We start from the raw sequence: 22153 nt of genomic DNA, 5'->3' as shown, positions 1-22153 counted from the left end.
TGATTGGTGTAACCCAGGTCCTTTGAAGCACCAAAGGAAGCTCTTTATTCAACAGAGCTGGCTGGTTCTCAGTGTGTCAGACAAGCTCTCCAGGTGGGATGAATGCATTCATGTGATATTTTATTCATACCTGGCTGTGCTGAGGCAGAACTGATAACACAGCACTGCTCAGAGGGTGGGAGGTGGCACAGCTCAGTTTGAGCCTCTCAGACTTTTGCTCAGCCCCTCCTGGGCAGGCTCTGCCCTCAGCCCTGGCCAGGCAGGTTCACGTTTCATTTGTCACCAGAACAGTCTATAAATAGGATCCTTGGCTAACCCTTAGATGGCAGATCCTGGACTCTTTCCCAACCTCTGTATGTGACAGAGCATCTCTAGGTCAGGAATTGGTAGTGCCCTGTCCCTGAAGGACGTTGTTGGGTCAGTTTTGCCAGAATAGAAAATTTAAGGTTGGAGTTACAAGATCTTCCACATTTTGGACAACCTGGGAAGCAGGTTTCCTCACTCTAATCTATTTTTTAGATATGATTATATTTATAATGCTCTATTATTTGTATTTTAAGAAGGGCAGCAAGGTTGCAAAGTGACTTCCATTCCACTGCTCAGTTTCCCATGGTGCTTTCAAAGAACAATCTGACAAATCTTGCCACTATGGCTTGGGTTATTCACCCAAAAAACAGCCTTCTGGGATCTGAAAGGAGGAGAAGTCTGTGTCCTTTGAAAAGTGGAAGGCAGCTGAGAGACCAAGAAAATTGTCTGTTTTTCCTTCCTGGAGACAGGGTGAAGACTCGCACACAGGCTTAGAATCTCCCTGGGTCTTCCTGGTTGAAATCAAGAGGAATTGTTAGCACTGAATGGGAGCTTTTGGGGGGAAGGATTGCCTGATTTTGAAAATCCCGTACACTTTTTTAAAAATTACTTTTATTATTGTTTTAAATAAAGGTAGTGGGAGATCCCAGTGAGAAACTGCTCAACAAGAAGGACACGAGAAGGGTGGGTGTGTTCTATGGGGAGTGGTTTCCTTTAATTATCAAACCTCAGAGGAAGCTCCATGTTTCACATATTAGCAAAAGCTGGATTTTCCACCTTGCAGGAGGTATTTGGTTGTGACTAAGTGAACCAAAACTTCAGCAAACCTCTCCCTTTTCCCTTTTCCAACAGTAACTTCATGGTGAAATTCCACCCTGAGCCAACCCCCAGCTCTGAGTGTGCTTTGTATTGACATCTCCTGTTGGCAAAAGAAAGGAGGAAGAACGGAGTAATCTGAACTGGAACACTTTGTATGAGTCTATTAATGTTTGATTTCTGGTGCCCAGAAAGAGGATGTTAACAATGCATCATTGCTGAAGGCTCTGCACAGCCTGGGGACGAGGACAGCAGGGTGACAACTAAAGCAGTGAGGCACAAGTGTGAGCTCCAGAACCATAGAGCTCTACCAGGATGTTTCCATCGTGCCATTTGCTCTTAAACCACGATAATGACAGAGACTGTGAAGACCTGTGGTACAATTTAGTGTAGGTGCAATTACCTCTTCTATTGTGTGCATTTCCCTTACAGAATGTGGCATCTCGGGGGGTACCAAGCAATACGTTGCCAACCCCATGACTACATTTAAATGTTTAATGCAAAATCACCTTACTGAAAAGATGGCAAAAAAACCCCAACCCTCTCCAAAAAACCCTCACAAGCTGGTTGTGTTTGTGATAGTTGTTAAACAAATATTAGTGAGCAGGATGTCACAATCTAGCTCAGCCCAGTTTGTAAATACTTTCTCTCAATTTCTCAATGCTATAGCAGGAGGGAGGAAAGTTGGATTTAGAGTCCCTACTCCTTTTTTGTGGATAGGTTTTTGAGGATAAAGCCCATGAAGTTTCTTAAAAACATTCAGTGTATTTAAGTGTGTTTAATAACTGCCTGTGAAACCTAAAGTAAGAGACAAAGAACCATATTCTCTCCTGGATAAAGCTAACCAAAATGTAAGATGCATCTGCATTATAGACTCTTAAATGAGAATCACCCAAGGAAAAGAATATGACCTTAAATTTAGGAATTTGTCTAATGAAAGCTGGTTTCTAAGAAGGGCATTATTACACTCTGTGAGAAACTGCGATATCAGTGCATTCTTCTCTTCTCCAGCAAGACTGACAGTGCCTCTGGTCAATGCCATTAGACTGAGGCTCCTGGAAGTCTTTGAAATGTTTTTCTCCCGGAATGAAAGGGAATGAGTCAGATCAAAGTTGAATAATGCAGGCTAAAAAGCCCCTCTTTTCCTCTTCCACTTCCTAATTAAGATGAGTGTGTAATCTCCATGAAGGCAGAGGTTCAGCAAAACCAGGGAATGGAAGTGCTGCAAATACAGAGCAAGAACCTTTCTTCACTAATTGAACCTTTTCAAGTAGGCTCCACAAGCCATGAAGAGACAAATCACCCTCCAGGACTGGGTGAGTAGGAAGAGGGGATTGCTAAAGACAAAAGCAGGAGGAAGAGAAAGGGGGAAATATGCATTCTGGATCATGTTTTTGAGTAAATTTCCAATTCCCTTTATCAGCCCGTACATGCTGTCCAGCTCTATATGCAGCCTGAGATTGGTGACATTCTCCCTAATTATCATATTGAAGACCAAACCCAGCCATTCCCAGAGCGTGGCTTTAGAGCAGCCTCTGAAGGAAATAACACGACTCATTTTGGGAGAGTTTAGGGGTTCTGAACATGAATATGATCATTTCTTCCACAGCAAACCCAGTGCTGTTAACACGGGGCAGCTGAACAGGCAGAAGGTCTTAGCTGCTGCCTTTTTTAGCTGCCAAAACAAAGACAGTGTTGGGTGTTGGGGACCTGCCTGGCTCTGCCTGAAGGGTTTTCCTGTTTGCTCTCTTCTTGCTTAGCAGAACAACTCATCACAGCAAAGCAGAGCATCCCAGGGACTGCTCAAACCAGGGCTGGCCTCTGCCTGGCTCAGGACACAGACAAGCAACAAAACTATTGTTTGGGATAGTTTACTTAAGTATGGATTTAGTCCTATTGTGCTGCTGTCTCAAATCACTGACACCGTGTCACATCCATCCCCTGCACAAAAACACACCCTGTCTCCTCTGCTCCAGGCATCTGGCCAGCATTAAACGGTGGCCAGTGGGAGTGAGGTGAGCCAAGAGGATAAACAATTATCCCTTGGTGTGGCGAGATGCTCTGGGGGAAGGGAGGAAGAGATTAAAATAATCTTTTTGGAAAATGGATCAAAAAGCTCTAAGCAGAGATTATCCACAACCCAAGCCAGGCCCAATGCCATACCTTCCATAAATAAAAAAACCAACCCAGTAAAATGAAAAGTCATAAGATTGACATAAACCCCACGGAAATGCGTGGCTATCTCTCTGCCTGGCTGTTTGGACCTAACAGCAGCAGCAGAATGACAACAGACAGATTAGACCCAGCAGGGCACCTGTGGAATCTGTTCCACTAATCGCCTCCTCCCACGGGCTTATTATTATCTCGTGTGGGTAAAATCAGCTTGGTCCCACTAGATCCCTATAGAGGGAACCAAGAAGCTCTAGTAGGGCCTTTCTACTTTTCCCACTGGTGATAGATGAGGGCAATCCATCTCTAAAGGATGCCAAGAGCACGGAGAGTGCACAAAGATAATCAGTAGATTGTTTTGTGATTGTCAAATTCATGGTAACAGTGGGTTCTGCTACTTCCTTTAGGATAAAAGAAGAAATCTACAGAGAAGTTTACCTGTCTCCAGAATTCACGTGTCTCCAGAACTGCTGCTGGGGAACCCCAGCAGAACCAGGAAGGCATGTGGGGACACAGATCTGGCAGGGTGAATTTGTGGGGACAGGCAGAAGGTGAAAAGGTTTTTGTTTACTGGGAATATCATTAGGGAAGACTCCCACGTTCTTGTCCCACCGAGAAATCCCAATATCTGTGAAGTGAGGCTGGTGGTCACTCCAGAGTTCTTTCATCCCAGAGAGAGTGAATGGAGAAGTTCAGAGACATGGAGGTGGAAGAGAAAAGCAAAAATGTTCCATTTTGCCTCCAGTTTCAAGTTTCCCAAGAAAAAGGATAAATATTTCATGACTCCTTTTTCTTAAAATAAAACACTGTGAGTCAGAGAGAAACTGGCAGCCAGATCAAGTGGGCAATGCTGAAAGATGCAGCTGGTTGTCTTCAAGCTGAAATGCCATGGCATGAAGTGACAGATAAAGGATGCTGGAGTCAAACTGACAACTGACCATGCAGGAACACTTAGCTGAAAGCTCAAAGTGCTGCAATTTCTGTTTATAGTATGATTATGTTTCAAGTTACACAAAGGGAATGAGCAAACCCCTGGGAACATGCACGTGGTAGGCAAGAGCAATAGAGGAGCTGCTTTTTGTCTGGCCTCTGGTCCACTCAGAGGGAAACAAAAGTTAATTTTATGTTGTTGATTCATTTCTCCTCCTTCTCATTTCGCTGCTTCACGGCTGTTTTCACTCGGAGGTACCATCTTCGAGGCACAGATTGAGTCCAAAGCCGGGGCAGCTCATCTGCATCCCTCTTTCTTGAGGAGCAAACAAGGCCCTTCTCCCGCGGCGGTGCTGAGTCATTATTTTGGCACAAAGGACGGTCTGTTCTGCAAAAGGAAAACGGGTCTCAGAGGGGCATTTTTCCGTGCTTTGACACACACAGAATTTGTATAGACATGCGTGTAAACAGAAAGGCAGCGCAGGTCCCAGCAGGGGCGGAGCGGGAGCGGAACGAAAGCTCAGACGTCAGAAAGGATTTAGAGTGATCGGGAATGAAAGGAAGGACAATCTGGGGTAGGGAGAGGGAAGAGGAGAGGACGGAGTGGGACAAATGTCGGGAAAGGTTGAAATAAAAGAAAGGGGAGGGAAGGGGGAGGGGGAGGGCAGCCAGGCGAGAGAAAAAGAGATTGCAAAGTGATTAAGACAAGCAGGCAAAGGGCTGTGCTGGGGAGGTGTGAGGACGAGCCAGCTTCAGCAAAGAGCCCGACAGGTCCAGCTGGACAGGTCCGACCTCCCTGGAGGCTCAGCCCAGCTAGCCCGCAGGCAGTACCAGGGTTTAGTGCTGGGTTTAGTGAGGTGCTGGGTTTAGTGAGGTGCTGGGTTTAGTGAGGTGCTGTTTCAGGGCTCTGCATTGGGATGCAGAGGCCAGACTTTAGATCCCGCTTTCTTCCAAAGCAGGGATACAGCAGACACCCTCCCTCTCCGGGCACACAGCGGGGCTGGAAGCAAACCCTTGGGATGGCTGAGCCTCCTCTGCCCTCAGAAGTGGCAGGAGGCACATTTTACCGAGGACACTTTTCCCGACCAAGTTTCCACATTCCCTAGGACAGCCAAGCCCTGTCTTTCAGCTTCTGAGACATGACTAAATAATAGAGGTGTTTCTCCCTCACCTGCATGTTCCCAAGTCCCTGCAATGGGCTCAGTCCATTATGCAGTAGGATAAAATTGTTATTTTGTACCGAATTCAAATGAGATTCCAGGGTTATGCATGGAGAGATAACTTAAAGGTAAGAGGCTGGACGAAGAGCAGGGACAGGTTGTGTGCTGCTCACAGGGCCAGGTGTTGGGCTCAAGGTCAGCAAATCAATCACCATCCAGGAGACAGAAAAGAAGTCGGGCAATGCAGAATCTGTCTCTGACATGCAGATCCTAAACACAGCCTTCAGGCATGGCTCCAGTGACAGAAATAAAGGGTTTCATTCCCTGTGGCACCATTGCTGCTTCTTTCAGCACCTGGGCAATTCGTCTTCCCAGAGAGAGGACAGCTTTCATAATCCATTATTGCACTCACTTGAACTTCTTGCCCATCCATCACACATGCCAGCACTCACAGCAACGTGGACCTCACACTTCACATCCCTGAGATGTGTCCTTCTCCTCACAGGGCTGACTTGCCCTCAGGTTTCTGTCCACAGAATGTCAGCTCCATAAATTACTATTTCCAAGTGAAAGCTTGGCGCTGTTGAGAGAGCCCAGCAGCTCTCCCACCCTCTTCCTTCAGCACTGTGTAAATCTAACTTTCACCTGACAGCTGGAAAAATAACAACCCACTTCTGCTTTTTGGTTTATACCAAGATTAGAGTTGAAATATTTTATCAACAGGAATTCTGTCTAACATCTGTATTTATTTTAAATCCCAGCCTGCCTTCCCTCTCCTAAGAATAGTTGCTGTCAGCCCTGCTGATTGTGTGTGAAAATGGATCCAAAAATCCCCCCCAAATATATAAAAACCAGCAGGTACAGTGTTTGTGGGAATCTGTAGAGTCATCCCAGTAAAGTACATGGGGGATTTATCCCCCAAATGCATGTTGTTGTATAAAACTCTGCGACTCCTTCGTGCCCCGTGGGAACATGATTCATAAAACCATATCACTGCAGCAAGGCCCCAACATGTCACACAACTAAATGTGATTAACCACCTTCCCCGAGTCAATTCAATCATTTCAACCCATCTCAGCCGTTTTTCTGTGAGAGTGTAGAAAAAAAAAAGTTGTTTTAAGGAATGGCTATCCATGGGGGAAGAGGGGAAAACATCTTCATTTGCTGTCAGAACAGATTAGCTGCCCAACACATGGCTGAGGCTCAGCTGGGCACTGCTGCTGTCTGACACCTGCAGTGGGACACAGCCATTCCTCCAGCTGCTGGCACCAAGTGGGGTTGTGCTGGTCATGGGGAGTTAGAGAAGGCAATGCCAGCCTGTGGTGAGCAGGTGGAACAAAGCCAAGGAGGTCCTGTTCAGGCTCTTTCAGGTTTTGGTTGACTTTTGTCCTCTCCACATCTTCCATTATATTGATTTCTTTCTGTCCAAAGGAAGAGCAAAACTATTTACCCTACTGACTAATGAGAAGTGCAGAGCTTCTGCCAGTCCAGGTGACATGGGAACAGTGTTCTTCCAGCAAAGCCCATGCTGGTTTGTGGCTTCAGGGTGAGATCCCAAAAAATGAAAACCTCAGCTGCATTTCCAGCTCAAACAGCACCTTGCTCTTCTTCCCTATTTTGTTTGCCCTTGATCAAAGTCAAGCGCTTATTAAGAGCTGACATGAGTGTCTGAGAGTGACTACAACTCTTATTTTCCATGGGGAATAATGGTAAGTAATTAGTATTTGACCAGGGGAAAACTTGCTTCACAACCTGAAGTTTTTAAAGCTGTCAGTCAAAAAGCATATTTGTAATGGGCTTAACAATTCACTCCTCTGCAATTCCAGGAGGGAAACCCTGGATGAACGTGCACTGTTAGGTCTAAAAAAGTAACACAAGAATGATATGAAAATAAAAGATCCCAGCAGTCCTCTGGGTCTGTGAGAAATCCTAAGTGTTGCTGTGCAGGAAAAGGGTTCCCTTCCCACTGGGAGCTATTGCCTGTTCACTGACACCTCCAAATGCTCAGGGGAACATGGGGGAACATCAGGGATCCACACATTGCAGTGAAGACCAGATTTGGGGTTGCTTCCCCACTCCCCATGCACTCCCTTCTCTTCTCCATGCCTCACCCAAGTGAACCCTTCAGCCCGCAGGATCTCGCTATTTCCTGTTAGAAAGGTTTGGAAACAGGTAACCCTTTGCACTCCCTCCTCCCCTCGTCCCCTCCTGCACATCTTGAAAGACAACACGGCACAAATTGCCAGCAAAAGTAGCTGGAGAGCAGGCGAGCCACATCTAATGACACCACTCAGCCCCTAAATGGCTGTCACTCCCATTACGGAATTAGTCCTGACAAGGAGTCATTCTCCCTGCAGTAAACACACGCAGGGAGTGCAGCAGGCTGCTCCCAACTTTATTCCTTTGCTGGTGCTGCTGAAGCTGATGTTTGGCACCTCCATGAGGTGCAGAAAAAGCGATGGAAATTTTCCGTATGTATTAACAACCCCCCCAGTTCTCACTTCCCGCTGAGCCACAAGAACAGGGGTCCAGACTGTTCTGTTCTGCCATAGAAAGGAAGAAATTCACCCATTTCCTTGAAGCACACACCAAAAAGGTAATTATTTATCATCTTGGCTCACTTATCTTTTTTCGAGCATTCCTGGAAACCTAAGTGCTTTCTCCTGTCCCTCCTCTGAGGCTTCAGGTTGTACTGACCGCACCAGAACAGAGGCACCTGCAGCTCTGTGAATCAGCTTCCTCCTTTTTCATATGTAACAAACAAAAAATATTTGGAAAGACAGTTTTTAGACCAGAAGAAAGGCTTGCAGAAAAGAAAAGCGAGAATCCTCTGACTAGGTGCTATCAACAAGGAACTTAGAATATGGGAGATCCCCAGTGTTAGGCTTTGTCTTTGCAGCTTCACTTCATGCCCTTAAAGTTGTTGCTCCCCATGAAATTTCCATTCTCTAGTCTCTTCCTTTCTCTCTTTTTTTGGTTTCATCTTTTAACTGAGAAGTGAAGAGAAAGAGAATAGAGCTAGGTTTAACAGAAAGCTTAGCTTGATCTTCTGCCTGACTCCTGACATGTTGAGAGGCGAGGAAGGGGTGGGAGCAGCTCATTGCTATGCTGTTGTTGCATGCCAGGGAATGGCTGATGAATACATTAAATGGCCCAGCCCTGCAGGGCAAGGTTATCTCCCTGCTGCTCGACCCTCCAGCCTCAGTGAGTTCCTCTTCCGAAGACAACCAACTGCTCCACTGAGCAGGAGGAGGAATTAGGAATCCTCTTCTGCTCAGCCTGAGCAAACAGCTCAAATCTGAGCGTGGTCCTCTCTCTGAAATGCCCCAGGCTCTGCAAACAAATGCAACACACAGAAATCGCATTTCTCTGCTGCGTGATAACCCCAACCAACAAGGTATGAAGGTTAACAACCCTAAAAAACTCCTCTCCACGCCCATCTCTACATGGTAGCAAAGCTTTGTTAACCCTAGTAACACAGACCTCACAGTTTGCACAGACTCCTTCTTGCTAAAGCCTTTCTTGTCTCCTGCTTCCTCTTTTCAGCGGTGGAGAGTTACCCTCAGACTCTGCTCTGCAGCAGATCCTGTGCAGAGGTGATCCTCTTGTGAGGAAGGCCCCACATTTCTCAAGACTTTAAATCCACTCCAGACTAAGTGTGGATGTGGGTTTATCCAGGCAGCTGTTAAGTAGTTCTGCTAATTGTTTCCATTATTTTTTTAAGTGTTAGGTTTTGAATTTGTATCATGCTGCAAAATTCAGGTAGGTAGAAAACACCCCTGGCTGGGTCCATGTGCAATCCCATGATCCCTGTTCTGTCAGAGTACTTCTGGCTCACAGCACATTGTATTTAAAAGTACCTAGATAAAAGATTTTTTTTTTCTCTACTATGTGGAGAGAGCACATGATCTCTGTTGAAAGCTGAAAAATGCTCTTTTTGGAGTCCTTTCCTGGTCACTTGCAATTTTAAATTTCATGAGGAAGGGAGCAGATGAACCAGTTTCTGTCCATCATTTGCCAGGAACGTGTAACCAGCACTCAACAGGAATCATTCATCTGATGTACAAGACCCAAATATAACACAGCTCTGAAAGGCCTCACAGCATTGAGTTCTTCTGGTCTAGGATGCTCCAAATCTGTTACTGACAGATTGGGCCTTCAAAGCTGATCCACACAAACAAAACAAGGGATTGTATTGGCTTCTTGAACCCCTGAGAAGCCTCTGGAAGAACTGGACATGACTTTGAAGTTTGGCTCACTTTGTTTATCCCCTATCCCATTTGGTACCTTTTGAAGTTTCCTCTCATTGTTCCTCAATGCTCAGTGACTGACAATAAAAAAGCAATATGTAAAAATATAAAATTATTTATGTGGGGTTTATATTTACTATCTATGTATTTATCTATATATTTGTATGCTAAATATATTTTGTGGGTGTATATACAAATATATATGCGTATATATAAATGTATGGGTGTTCTAAATGAGCCTTTAAAGGGTTCCTACTGCCTGTCTAAAAATAAAAAGATGTTTAGGGAAAATGCAAAACTATAATTTCTTGTGACACTAAAGTTATGTTTATTTAACCTATTTCCTGTGCTGCCTTTCAAGTCTTATCCTGAAGAAACTGTTTTGCCAATGCTTTATCATATTCTCACAACTTGGACTTTAAAGAAAATGATCATCCCTGAGCTATTTTTTTTCTAGATCTTCAGAAACTTTAAATAGCATTTTCTCCCTTCATCACAAAAGCAGTTAAGCACTGACTAAATGCGTGAGCAGAAATATCTCATTTCCTTCAAGCTTTTAAACTCTCCTTGTCAACAAATGATTTGAGCATCTCTGCAGAGTGTACTGTCACTTCTCTGCCATCTGTCATCTGTCACTTTTCTCTCTTTTTCCCCCAGGAGAAATGTCAATCGCTGATTTATATTTCATGTTTTCCTTCACAAAGGAAAATCCTGTTAGGATACAAATGAATTTTGTAGCTCTTACTCAACTTCTCAGAGGCTATTAATTGTTCTCTTCCAGGCACTATGTAATTCCTTCCTACTGACATATTCTGGTTTTCTCCTTTTTTTATAATTTTATTTTAGGAAGCCATACCTTCTGTTCATTTGAACCTAAGGCAAGCATAAACAAGTTTCATCAAAAGTACTAATTGTTTGTTGATACTGCTGGGAAGATGTGGAATCAAAGGTCTGTGGATTATACTAAATTAGAGGGGAGAAACATTTTTATAATTTCTCATGTCTAGGACAGTCTCAGACTCACAAGATTTGCTTTTGGAAAAAATATTTTTAAATCACCCATGGCAAACCATTTCCAACCAGCTCTCACACACTGTGGAGTAAGAGATTGCATGTGGGCAGACCAGAAAGAGCTGACGTGTTCAGACAGAGATAGACAGAATTAAAGATTCCCTTTTGATTTTAAATCTAAGAAAGAAGGGAGGGAAGAGATGGTTTTACTGCTGTATTTTTAAATTGATCCATTTACATCCATTTAAATCCACTGTCTGTCTAGTCTCTTTGTATAAGTAGGAAAATGCTCACATGGAAAACCACTGTTAATTTTGCATCAGAGGACCTCCTGTTCAGCAGTTTTTGGCTCCCGAAGTGCAGTAATGGTGTCTGACCTTCCCTTGTCCTTGGATGCTCCTGGTGAGTTTCCCATTATCTGGCTCAGAAGAAGTGACAAAGGAAAAGGCACCGTGGTGCTGGAGGGAAGCATCACAGGGGGTTGTACTGGAGAGGCAGAGAGGCCAAATTCAGAGGAAGGGTTGGAAACCTCTCTGAAATTCTCCATGGTTTTACTGCCTTGGAATTGTGTGGGCAGTGGAGGAGTGTCAGATGGAGGAAGTGCTTTTCCAGCAAGGGCAGTGACCATGGAGGAGGAAAGCCAGGCTGGTCGTGGCCTGTGGTGGACTTTCCCCTTTTAGGGGTGTAGGGCAGAGTTTGGGAGCTGTCAGAAATTTTGGTCCCAGTTTATTCTTCACTCTCAAAGGAAGGTTTCACTTCTGAGAGAAGAAAGTTTTGGACACAGCTGGTAAAGAACCCAATTTGAAAATTGTAATAGTTGCCATGTGTTTATTTCTTCTCCATCTGCCTTTGATCACTTCTCTCAAGCTCTGGAGAGTCTTCAGCTAATGGGTAGGATTTTCACCATTAGCTTAGAAAAGCTGATGATTTCAAGATTTAATTAAAAGTAGCGCTTGTAGTGATTTGTGAAGTGTGCCCATTGCACAGGGAGGTACCCACACGAAACTGCTGCTGTAGAGGAAATGGTGTTGCTCCAGCTTTGGGAAGAGCCCTGGGCTGGATCAGCAGCTCTAATTGTGGCTACAAGGTGAAATGAACTCTCAGGAGCGATTTTTTACAGCCCCTCTCCCCGTCTCACATTTCTACCTTTCTTGGAAAACACTGATTTATGTTCTGTTTAAATGCCATGAAGAGAAGCTCAGTCCCTGGGGAAGCAAACCAGGAGCTCTGGTAACCTCCAGCTGAATCCCTGTGGTGGGATTCACTAGGAAAGGGTCACCCAAGGCCCCGTGCCCCTCACAGCCCTTCCATGAGCGTTTTCCCATTAAACCAGGGTTACTGAGGTGAATTGTGCCATTGGATTTTGGAGCCGAGCGTCTTCAGTAGAAAGAGGCGCAATGCGAAGCTAAATAACAGATGAATAATTTCAACAGAAAAATGTAACACATTGCCCAGAGGAGCCTGGTGATGTCATTTACCTCATCTCCTCTATGCCTCAGATGATGTGCTGCTTCCAGCAAAAGGTGAAAGTCTGCTCACCCCTGCGCATCCCTGTGCACTACAAATTAGATCCAGATGAAGCTGACTTTGATTTAAACACCCTTGCAGGAGGAACATCGGCGAGCTAATTAAACTTGCAGCAGTTCACCTTTGTGAGAGCTTAATTAGCTGAGATACTGCCTTCTCTATATTTATCTAGCGTGTCTTGCAGAGATGTGTGTTGAGAGGGGGGTTGATTTGTGGGTTTTGTAACCACGAGTGTGCATAAGCTCTTCAGTTCATCTCCCTGGAATGCTGGGTGTGCGGTGGTGTAGCATCAATGGTTAATTCCTTTTTTTTACATGGAGCCTGAATATTCAAGGTCCCTGAGTGTTTTCAGAGACACAAGTGCCATAATTTTAAACTGAGTTGCACCATGAGATGTGTGCAACACTTACAGTGCTTGAATTGCTGGTGCGTGGCCAGAGCCTTGTGTGTCACCCCTGCTGGTGTCTGGCTCAGGAGCACAAACTCCCACTTTGATAAGTGGTCTTTGCTTCCAAAGCACGTTCTCTGTGCTTAAAATAAAGTACAAAAGTCACTGAAATCCCACCTCAGCCCTCTGCACAGCACATGCCTTGCAGCAACTTTCCTTCTTGACTGGATTTCTCAGGTTGTTAAACTTCTCCTTCTCTCCTTGTCTTCCTCTCCTCTGTTCTTCCTCACATGGGGATGTGGTTGCTGGTTTCCAGTGCAAATAGGGCAGGTGCTGCCTTTACTGAGGGAAATGTGAGCTGGGTGGGAGAGGGACACATTGCTTGTGCATAGCACCTTTTCTCCAAACCAATGTGTCAGTTCCGTGAAAATCTCATGACAAAGCTTAAAATCATGAGATTTTTAAAGATGATTTGTTTTCATGTTTGATTTGTTTGTGATTTACCAACCTCCTTTTTTACTTTAGCTGCAAGTATCAGATTTACAAATCCACATTTAAAATAATATAAAATATAGCATTTTTCATGGCTCCACAATCTGTAGTTTTAAAGGAAAAGCCTTTCACCAGCCGGCTTTGTGAGAGTCGGGTTTAGTGACTTCTATTCATGGGTAGCATTTTTTCAGGCAGGTATCATAAAATCCTCCAAAATCCCACCTTGGTAGCCCAGGCTAAATCCAGCAACTCAGCCTTACCTTCTGTCTTTGAATGGTTTGAGGGCTCACATCCCAAACACGTGAACATCATTAAATCTGCAGCTGCTGTGACTGTGTCACTGTTGGACTTTTACTCTCTGGACCCAGGAACTTTCCCCTCTTCTTGAGAGCCCGATGTGACCAGTGGCTCCACAGAGGTGGCACAGAATGGCTCACACAGCCCAGGGTGCAAATAATACCTTGATTCCTCAGTGTAACTCCAAACTCTGTAGAAATAGCAGATTTCTGTTAAGGCTAGGTCACCTCTCATATATACCCTGAGAAAAGTCATTGTGCTCCCCTGTAAAATTAAAAAAAGTATATGAAAATTATATAAGTTGCACAGACCACTGCAATTCTGGAGAAGAATTGCTTTAAAAGTACATATGTCATTGCCTTCCCCAAAAAACTGCCAGTGCTCTTGGAGAATACCTGGGAGCAGTCCATAAGAGGGGAATAAATATTCATCAGGGCTTTGGTGGATGGCTTTGGAGGACTTCTAATTACCTCTGATTAGGCTTACAAAGCCTCCCTTGTGCACACTTAACTAGTTCAGACTTTTCTGGTTGTCAGTGCTTTCCTCCCCTGAAGGGCAGCTCTGGGCTCTGCTCATACCTGGCATTGTCACACACAGCCAGGAGGAGGGATGCAGGGAACGGAGGTGGGAAATGAAAACGGGAGATTGAGAGAAAGGAACTGTCCTGCTGGAGGTGCGGGGCCACTGCCAAATGTGGGAAATGCAGGGAAATTGAGCTTCTTCCCAGCAGTGAGGAGAGCATGGCTGGCACCTTCTGGGTGCAGGCCACAGGCTGAAAACACTGATCCTTGTGGAAATCATTGCCTTGCTTGGGACAACATCGTATTTTCCCAGGAACTAAGTGTCCCAGGATGGGATGCTGGCCACTATTTGATGTGTGGGTGGTGATTTGGTGGCAGCAGCAGCCCAGCTCCCCAGGAGGTGCCATCAGCCCTGGCTTTCCCAAGGGTCCCACCCTCATCCACCCTGTGAAGGGTGCACGTAGCCAGTCAAGGGCCATCTCTAGGCTTGGCTGCCTTAAACACTCTGCATCTTCATGGGAGATGAGGTATAAACTTAAATTTAAATTTTTGGTGCTATGTTTCCCTAAATGTGGTATCTGAGGAGCAAGGAGAGCCTTGCAGGGCTGGACAACGTGATGTGGGTAAAGGAAAAGGATGTGCGTGGCTCTGAGCTCCCACTTTGGGACCAGCACTGCTGACCTCCTTGGATTCCACCTACACAGACATCCTTGCAGGGACCATTTTGCAGGCTTCCACTTGCCCATTTATTCAATTTTCATGGCTGGCAGCTGGATTATTTGGGTAAAGATGTTTACATCTTGGATAATCACCAAGAAATTGAAGTGCTGACTAGAGTGAACCATCCCCTCAAACGTTTGGGGAATTGCTTGTAATCAGTTGTTGCTATGACTCTGGACACATTTCCCTGTATCCTAGCAATGATTGTCTCTGACTGAAGCTTTGGCTGCTACATTTGGGATCCTGATGGAAATATTCTGACGGTCAGCCCCTTGTCTGCGCTTGTGCTGCCTCTCACGACTGATCTCCTGCCCTGCTCCACAAAACTGGAAACTTGCCTCAGGCAATGTCATTCCTTGCAACACAGCAATTTACACCTTGCTGAAAGGATTGGGATATTAGAATAACATCACTTCTGTGTGGGACCTGACTGGATTTTTAATAAACTGTGGTGTGATCGGTGCTTACGAGTCACCGGCCATAACGGAGAGGAGCCACTCCCTGCCTTCCAAACCACTGTCAGTGAATTCCCCCTCAGAAGCTTCATTGATTTTTGTCTGCATAATTTATACATTTGTGTTTTCCTCCTGTGACTAGAGGACCAAAGAATGGCAGTGCATTGAAGCAAATACCCCTCAATGAAACACTTCCATGAATTCCAAAGCACCTTCACTCAAAGGAGGAAAAAATAACAAACCCCAGCAATAAAAAAATATTACAGTTGTGTGGGTTATCAACCCTAGAAAGTTTTCCACACTTCCAGGAAACAGCAAATTCCAGAGGAGAACAGGCCATGATGAGGTGGGGCCAGAGGTTTGGCTTTCTCATCTTGTTTCCCCCCTGGAATTCTGCATCAGACTCACTGGCAGAGGCTGAACTCTGGTGCTGGGGGAAGGGCTGAGGTTCAGAGCTGCCAGGCCTTGGGGTTACACCACAGGGCTTGTGATGTCCCACCAACAGCCTCAGCCACTGAAGGTAAATAAACATCTGACAGCTCTGTTTTTTCCCTTCTTATAACCATAAAAAAGTCAGGAAGTGAAGTGTATGGTCTCTGTAGGATGGGGGTAATAAGGATTGCAAAGAGCCTCATACACATTTAATCCTATGATTTTGAAGAAAAACTCCTGCTCTTTGGACTATGACTCATGCTTGTGGGTGCTTTTTAATGTTAAGTGGTCAGCACTTTCTTCCTTGCACAAAGCAAGGCTCAGCTCAATGATTTGAGTCTTCATTAAGGACTGAGATGAGAAATCTCTCTCCATCAGAAAAGAGATGCCCCACAGGAGCCTCTTCTGCTGCAGGTGTTTGGATACACGGAGCAAAATGGCTCTTCAGCCCTGCAGCACAGCCTTTGTATTTGCTATTATAGTTGATTGATTTTTCACTCTGTGCTGTGTGGAGCTGTCTGTCTGATTTCCATTTAAAAACTCCATTGCTCAAGGAATTTATGGGCTATAGGACATAAGTTGTATGTTGTATGATATATATCCTAAGCCATAGCATCAAACTCAACTGCTGCCACATAGGAACAGCTCTTTATCCACCAAAATTTGCATCCCACAAAATGGATGTAATCTGTGATTTCAGTGTTGTCCTGTTCCAAGAACCTGGCTTGATTCCCCTGCCAGTAACAGGATCATGACTGAGAATATTTGAGGATTGCAAATATTCTATTATAAGCATTTTCTGGATAGGCAGAGGGAATAATTTTTCTATGCCCATCTTTTCTCCCTTTACACAAATTTAACTTTTTGTTGCAGCCCACAAATTAATTGGCTCCTCTCTGACTGCAGTAAAATGCTTTCATCAGGTTTACAAGAAAAATAATGTTACCACAGGCCTTGCTACTAAAAGGGGGTTTTATTTTTTGCTGCTCATTTATCCACACCTGGTTTTGTGTGAAATAGTCTGGGGAGTCCTTTTTAATTTCTCTCCTAGTCCATAATGGCAAAATTTGAAAGAGCAGGTAACTTTTACTCCTGATGGTCTGGATAGTCCTGAGTACTTCAAGGAAAGTAAGTCGAGACACGTTGTGGTTTTGGAGATGGGTTACAAAAGGAAATATCCCAGTGTCCATGTCTCCAAACTCCCATCCCCAGGTCATTCTGTACGGTTTGGCTGCATTTCCATCCTCACAGATGAGAGGAGGTGGTAGATCTTGTTCTTTGGGTGTACCTTGGGTGTGGGTAATCCCATGCGAGTTTCAAACCTGTGGAGCAGGAGATTGCTCAGACCACGAGTTGTGTCCCCCAAGGGAAGGAGCCATTTGATTTCTACACCCATAAGCCAGAGCTGGGAATGGGTTTTCATTCAGCTCCATTCAGAGCTGAACGTGTGATCTGAAGTCTGTTTCCAGTTGCAAACATGCTACAGGAGATCAAAAGAAGAATATTTCATCCCCTCAGAGAATGAACTTTTATGTGTCTTGCTCAGTGTAGAAAATGTCTTCTTCCTGTTGAACAGTGAAATAAAAATGACATGACTGTTTCCATTTGCCAAGAGCATTTTCAGCCTGAGCCAGCCCAAAGGCACAACTTGGTATTTTCAAGTGTCAATCAAAGATGCTTTTCCTTCAGCTGGTGCAGGATCCAACAATGGGCCATATGGGACACCAGTCTGTGCCAAAAGAAGAAGAATAGAATCAGGAATAAAATATGTCAAAGTATCTTCATGCTAATTCCAAGCTCTACAGTCATCATGATGGGAGTTGCTGTAGTCATGCCAGCCCAATCATCTTGACTGGCAAAATTAGAAGCAGCCCAGGTATAAATATCCCTGAACTTTTGGACGTTTAGAGTGGCAGGATGAGGCCTAAAGACATCGTGATAAATTGTTTTTGTAGAAAAGTCCAAAAAATAACTGAGTTCCTGAATAGCATGAGACTGCTGTGGTTTTCTGACAATACTTTGGTGGGCATGGTCCAGATTTCCAAAGATATCCAGGCACTTGAAATCAAGTGTTTGTGTTCCTGTACTCTGAGCAGTGAGTAGTGCTGTAAATAACTGCTGTGCAAATACAAGTGTTGTACATGGATCTGAAGCAAAGGCCAGTGTGTTGTTAACATGCAGGACAAGAAGCTGTAATTTTAGAGGAAGATGCCATATTTTTTGGGAAATCAGTGGGAAATGGGTGCCTTTTGGAAAAACTTCCTCCTTAATCAACAACACTCTTGCGATGTAGAAAATTGTGGGAGTAACAGATGGCCGATGTTTCTTTTCGTGTGGGCCAGTCAGCAGGAAAATAATAGAAGCCTGTGTCTTAATGAGCAGAGAGAAGATGTGAGCCTGAAGGTACCAGAAACGTGGGAGGAGGATGCAGACAAATCAGGCTCTACCTTCCCAGTTATCCAAAGACCTTCTCATCTGTTGCACAAAAAGACATGTGAAGGGGAAAAGGACCTTTGGCCCTAATCCAGATTTAGGGCATCTTTTTCTGGAGCTCTTGCATTGTCCCCTCCACCTTCCCAGGTGCACACTGGGGAGAGGCAGCACCCCCAGCACATACCAGTATGGTGAGTGTGGTCACAGCTTGTGTGCAGCCATAGAAGATGATGCTCTGAACCCTCTTTATTATTATTTTCTTTTACTTTGAACATAGACTTTATAGTAGGTACCAAAGGTATCTCAACTGGCTTGATCATAGCTGAACTACCAGACAGGATGATAGCATCTCAGCAACTCCCAATTCCAAAAATTTCCTAAAAAACTCCCACCTTTCCTTTCCTGTTTGTGCAGCACTTCTGAAGATTCACATCCTAAGACTGACTGTGAGCTATGTATGAATGAATCCTGTCAATAAAGAAATTAATGGAGAAATACAAAACTGGAAAAGAACTGCCACTACAACATCTACTGCAGGAAGCTTTTGGACAGTGCTTAAGGAAGTCTAAACATGAGGTTTTTTTCATTCTAGCTCTTTCTAAGTTAAGACAGAAAACAAATGCTGTTGAACTCTGGAAATCAGAAATCAGAGTTTCAGGGTTGCTTCCAAAGCTGTGGGAAAGCTGCCCTTATTTCCCACACAAGCAAGGCAGGACCCTGGTGCCAATGAGTGTGAGCCAGTTACTACTCAACTATAATTGAGATTTAAGAGCTATCATTTCCTATTGGTTAACCAAGGAAATATTTATGGCCAAAGCTTTGTGCCAAGCACAATATTTATGACCAAGTTTTTACCACTGACTGCATTTTTTTAATGCTGATTTTTGCACAGAGGACACAGATCACATTCATACTGATGTGCCCATGAAAATGAAGGCTGAAGTCATCAAGACAGAGCTTGGAGTAGGGTCTATCTCTGGCAAAGCTCATCCTTGCCTTCACAGCAGCCTTGGTGAGGGCACTTGAGGTATTTCAGGCTCAGATCACTCTGCTCTTCATGCCTGGCTGAAATATCCTCTGTTCAGGGAGCTGAGGCCTGGCATGGGAATTGTGCTAGGTCATGTCTCGATGCAGTGGCATCAAGAGCTTCAAATTAGGGCACCTCCTGAGCTGCACTGATGCAAACAGGGGTGGCTGGAGAAGCTCCCAGCTCCTGCTCTCCAGATGGATGAGCAGGTCCTGCACCTGACCTTCATAGCCCGGGGTGTTCAGCAGGTTTGTGACACTTCCCATCATCAGGCCAGGAGCTCAGGGGAGGTTGTAACTTACTCAGTCACCTCATCCAGCTAATTACATCCTGTTCTCATCAGTCCTGGCTTTGCATGTAGCCTGCAGCACCCTCAGACAGGTTTGCACTGGCTGGGAGGTTGTGATCTCTAGCTGGAGCTGATCGGAGAGAGGAAAGGATTTGTCAATCACTCAGCTCCAGATTTCTTCAGTGAGTAAACTGGGCAGTGTTTGCCCTCTGGTGAGGAAGGACAAGAACCTAATTTAGATCTACAAAGCTGAGCAGTGAAACCAAAGCCATCCTTGGAGAACAAACTTGTCTGGAGAAATATGCTTCAGTTCTCTAATTTAAAATTCATCTTCATGGATCTTAAGAGAAGTGAAAGCTGCCTCCTTGCTCTTTATGGGCTCTTTACAATGGAGTCTGGCATTTACAAACAAGATGTAGAGGTTCATCTGATCTGTAACATGAGCCCTTTAATAGTTGTAGAGCTGGAAGTCTTAATGAGGCCATGACTTTCTGCTTTGCTTCATTCCCTCTTTCAGTGCTTGGCTCACTTTGTTTCTTGCTTTGTTTAAGCACAGCCAGACCACAAATCCTCCTGTTGCTTCATTAATAAAGAGCCTTACTCAGAAACTCCCAGGATATGTCTGAGTGAGCAACAGGAAGAGGAGAAATCCAGAGAGGAAGAAATGTGTGGATTAGTGTGTTTTGTTGGCATGATGAGTCACTGGTCAGAGGAAAAGAGAATCAGCGTGTGGCTGTGGAGGACAGAGGTGGGAACAAGTCTGGAGACAGAGGGGGTGAGAGAATTCCCCCTGCTCTCCATCAGCACAGGCTGTTCAGAGGTAAATACAACTGGATTCTCCCCAGATCTTCGTTACAGAGTTAATCCTGCAAGGTACTGAGCTCCCTTAGCTCCCAGCCCAGCAATGAGTGAGAATTCCAAGGCAACACAAAAGGTTAATGCATCAGGGCTCTCGTGCTTGGATTCAGATCTGATGAGCACACAGGGAGGAGGGGGAGATGCTGCATTAGCCACACTGCCCTGCTGTGGAGTGTGCGCATCCTCTGCTCCAAGCCCCACTCAGCATCTCCTCGTGGCCGGAGCCGTGGGGCTGCCCTGGCTCAGCACTGGGGCTGCCCTGACTGGACAATGTGTGCCTGGGGTGTCCCAAGCACCCAGGGCTGGGCTGCCAGGTGTCTGCTCACTGCGTGCACCCAGAGAGGGCCACTGCTCTGGAGGGGAATCACGTGGGTGATGCAGCATTGGAGCATTTCAGACCCACACCAGCACAGCTGGGTTCTCACTGGGGGTGAGCTTTAGCAAAGCCATGGCACTGCCTTTGTCTGCAGGGCCTGGTCATTGCCATGAGGGTGCTCCAGGGAATAATAAGAGGATATGGAAGAATTCTGCGGCTGAAACACATCCACTCCACAACCAACTTCCAAGAAGACAAGGAGCCTGGGAGAAACCTGGACTCAATAATTATATCAGCTGCTTTGGAAATAATCATTGCTACATTTACATACATTTACATCTCTCCCTCTTCTCTGTGTGCTCATTAGGATTTGAATCATTGTACATTCCTACACTGTTGTTTTACTGTTGTTCTTACTCCCATGCAGGTGTCTCAGCTCCCCTGCATGGCCAGAAGTCTCCTACGCTGTAAAAATCCTTGATTTAGTTAAAAATGTCTTTAAAAGTCTTCTGTCACTTCAGAAACAAACTGAAATGAATATGAATAAATCAGCCACTCTTGAGAGGCCAGCAGTACCTCGCAGGTTTCCCCAGAGGCAGATGGAGCCTGCTCTGCTCAGAAACAGCCCTGCATGTCCCTCTGCTCTGCTCATTTCAGTGCACACTTCACTGAAAGGAGATCTCCCCCCTTTCACTGGGGTTTTCTTCCTTCTGCTTTTGCTCTACCTGAAGCCTCTGTTGATGACAAAGCATTTAGGAACAGGAGAGGGAAATCTTTATCACAGAAACGAAGACAAGGAAAAAATTCCGATCCCCTTTGAATGCATAGATGGTGTTTCTCAAGCATTCCATTAACCCGCGCTGTCCCCTGTGCCAAGCCCAAATGGGGAACGGGTAAGGAGATATTATCATTATTGTGTCTCACTTCTGTGGATTTAAACATCCAGATGACATTTTATGAGATAAACAGAGGTCAAGGGCTTGCCCTGGAGAGCTGGTTGTGACATCCAAGACAAGATCATGGAGAGAGAGAGCAAATTCAAAGCAAATGTGCAGTCCTAGGATTCCCTGGCAGTGCAGCTGCTTCTGCCTCCTTGAACAGCTGAGTTTTTTCAATATTGAATGAGTGATGTCAGGAGAGGGGGCTTAGGCACAGTTTGTGTGTAGGCACCCACCTCTCAGGGACCTTCAATCCCCTTCTGCCAGTGCCTTTTATAGGATAAAAATTATTTGAGAAAGGGTTGAAGTAGACAAGAGATTTACAGGAGTGCAGAATGCAAGAAGGCACAGTCAAGACTTAGCAGATCCTTGCAAAATCATGGAATTCCATTAAATGGCTCAAAACTGAGCTTGTTACTGGCTTGCCCTTTTTCCAAGGACAAGTCTGAGATTTCACTGGAAACCTTGGGAAAATGCTGCCTTGTTTCTGTTTTCTTCAGTCTACAATCTTCAATAGCTGGGATGTTTGAATCATTTTTCGTGAACATCTGGATCACCCAAATTATCCACGTCTTTTTCAGACAAAGGAAGATAATAATAAGGAGGAGGGTCAGAGCTGGGTCCCTGGAAATCAGGCTGGAGTTGCAGCTTTCTACCACAAAAAAAAAAAATCATTAAAACCCTTAAATGGCATCTTTTGTTCCAGTCAGAGTCCCTTGCACACGTACCAGTGTAAGTCATCCCTTTCCAAATACACACAGGAGCTGATGGAAATTTTGTTATGGCCCAATGATGCAGAAAGAAACTGGCAGTGAGAT

This window comes from Corvus kubaryi, unplaced genomic scaffold (assembly GCF_017639235.1).
Source record: "Corvus kubaryi isolate FWS band 111438036 unplaced genomic scaffold, C.kubaryi_AGA036_p1.0 134, whole genome shotgun sequence".
NCBI classification, from domain to species: domain Eukaryota; kingdom Metazoa; phylum Chordata; class Aves; order Passeriformes; family Corvidae; genus Corvus; species Corvus kubaryi.
This window is presented reverse-complemented; position numbering follows the sequence as displayed.